Genomic DNA, 2986 nt, shown 5'->3' with positions numbered 1-2986 from the left:
TCACAACATATGCATGTCATATAGTCATATAATCATATAATCATGCATGCCACATAATCATGCATTAAACCATTAAATCACACATATACCAATTATACCCTCCTGACACGCTAATCAAGGCCCTTAAGCCTAATTAGTGATTTTGGATCGTTACAACTATCCCCTCCTACTGAGAATTTCGTCCTCAAAATTTACCTGAATAACTTGGGATACTGATCCCGCATCGCTAACTCAAGCTTCCAGGTCGCTTCCTCGACCCTGTTATTCCTCCATAACACTTTGACTAGAGGAATCATCTTATTCCATAGAACCTTGTCTTTCCTGTCTAAGACCTGGACCAGTCGCTCCTTATAAGACAAACCTGTCTGCAATTCCAAGTCCTCATACTTCAACAAATGAGTTGTATCTGAGACGTACTTCCGAAGTGTAGAAATGTGGAATACGTCATGGACTCCTGACAACGATGGTGGCAGTGCCAATCTATAGGCCACCAGCCCGATCCTTTCCAGGATCTCAAATGGTCCAATAAATCTAGGGCTCAACTTGCCCTTTTTCCCAAACCTTATCACCCTCGCAGTGGTGAGACTCGTACACACATGTGGTCCCCTACCTGAAACTCCACGTCCCTACACTTAAGATCAGCATAGCTTTTCTGTCTACTCTGCGAAGCATGCACTCGAGCTCGAATCTTCTCAATAGCCTCATTAGTCTTCTGAACCATGTCTGGTCCCAAATACTTCCTCTCACCCATTTCATCCAAATGGATGGGTGATCTACACCTCCTCCCATATAACATCTTGTATGGAGCTACTCCAATCGATGATTGATAACTATTTTTATACAAAAACTCAATCAACGAGAGATACTTACTCCAAGATGCCTCGAAGTCTATCGCACATGCTCTGAGTATGTCTTCCAATACCTGAATCGTCCTCTCAGACTGTCCATCAGTCTAAGGATGAAAGGTCGTACTGAACTTCAGCTGAGTCCCCATAGCCTTCTGTAAACCACTCCAAAACTTGGAGGTAAAGATAAGAACTCGGTCTGATACTATAGACTTGGGAACCCCATGGAGATGTACAATCTCCCTCACATACAACTCCGTATACTGATCCACAATATAAGTCATCTTCACTGGCAGAAGTGAGTTGACTTGGTGTATTTGTCCACTATCACCCACATCGAGTCAAGCAACCCCATTGTCCTGGGTAAACCTCCCACACAATCCATCGTAATGTCCTCCCATTTCCAATCGAGAATACCCAAAGGTTGTAGCAACCCCGCTGACCGCTGATGCTCAGCCTTCACCTGTTGACAACTTAAACACTTGGCCACGTACTCCACTACATCCTTCTTCATCCCAGGCCACCAATACAACGTCTGTAGATCCTGATACATCTTCGTGGTACCTGGATGAAGTGAGTATGGTGTAGTATGGGATTCATCGAGTATCTCTCGTCTAATCCCCATATTAGTCGGACATAGATCTGACCCTTATATCGCAATAATCTAGTCTTTAAAATAGAATAGTCCTTAGCTACTCCAGCTAAGACCTTCCCTCTAACTTCCTACAACTGTGCATCCACCAACTGACCCTCTTTTTTCCTCTCAAGAAGGGTCGACTGTAAGGTAATATTGCCCAACTGACCCACAACCAATTCTATCCTCGCTTTGGACATCTCCTCAGCCAATTCTGTAACGCCCTAGATAGCCAAGACCGCTACACTGTGTACTTATAAAGGTGCAGGACTTGCTAATCAAGTCATTTAGTTAAAAACGTGTTGCTAAAATCACTAATGTGCTAGGGTTAAGAGGTTTTGGTCTCAAAAGATACTTTTCATGTAACTAAACATTTTACACATGGGATCCCAAAAGGAACAGCGTTTGAAAGTCAGTTTACAAAATTTCCAAAGTACAAGCAACCACTAGCCACTCTAAAAGCAAACACAGACGTTGATGGATCTCCTGTTCCTGTCTCCCCTCAATCGTGGCGGATGAGCAGCTGTTCATGTACATTCTGCTCTTAAATCTCTTCGAATCAGGGTTGATCAAGCTTGCCCTTGCCTTTACCTTTAGTTTCCAAATGTACTGGTTACGCGAGATGCCTCTTGAGCACGATCCGTTTCCCGAGCCCCTAGCTTATACCTTCACTGCAGAACCACTCCTCTAAGTAAATTCTGAGCTAACTCCCAAGCTTGCTGCCTTAATTTAACCTTAGTTTCTAGTTAGATTCCCTATCTTCCACTATGTTAATCCTCCAAATCCTCAGCTCAAATCACTGAATTCCCAGCCAAATCTCCTTAGTTTTCAGTGATTTTCCTTGAGAGGGAAGAAGAGAAAAGGAGAGAGAGAGGGAAGGGTCGGTTCTTGATGTTTCCACTGTTTTCTAAGTTTTATCCATCTATCCTTAAGCAATTAAGTCAATCCCGAGGCTCGGGGTGCCGGAAACGTCCCCGAGGGCAAAATGGTAAAATTCTCCAGTATTCCCACCTAAGCTTCCTAACCTCAAATATATCTCCAATTATTTATTTCCATAACCCGATAACCTAAATAACCATCCAACACCTGAAATACCCCTTGACTTGCCCCAAGTCAAGTATTGAGCCCCGTTGTGACTTTCCCACTAACTAGCTCCCTAGGATCGCCTCAAATCGCATGCTGCATATTTACCCACATAATAATGTGGTTCTCACAAATATAACATATAATCGCATTTTCATTCATATAACCATACAAGCATGCTTATTATATCATCACACATTAAATTAATAAATTCACACATAAACAAATTACGCCTTCCCAGCACACTAATCAAGATCCTTAAGCCATATTAGTGATTTTGGGTCGTTACAACTATCCCCTCCTACTAAGAATTCCGTCCTCAAAATTTACCTGAATAGCTCGGGATACTGATCCCGCATCACCGTCTCAAGCTCCCAGGTCGCTTCCTCGACCTTGCTATTTATCCACAATACTTTAACTAACG

This window comes from Humulus lupulus, chromosome 4, assembly GCF_963169125.1.
Source record: "Humulus lupulus chromosome 4, drHumLupu1.1, whole genome shotgun sequence".
Taxonomy (NCBI): domain Eukaryota; kingdom Viridiplantae; phylum Streptophyta; class Magnoliopsida; order Rosales; family Cannabaceae; genus Humulus; species Humulus lupulus.
This window is presented reverse-complemented; position numbering follows the sequence as displayed.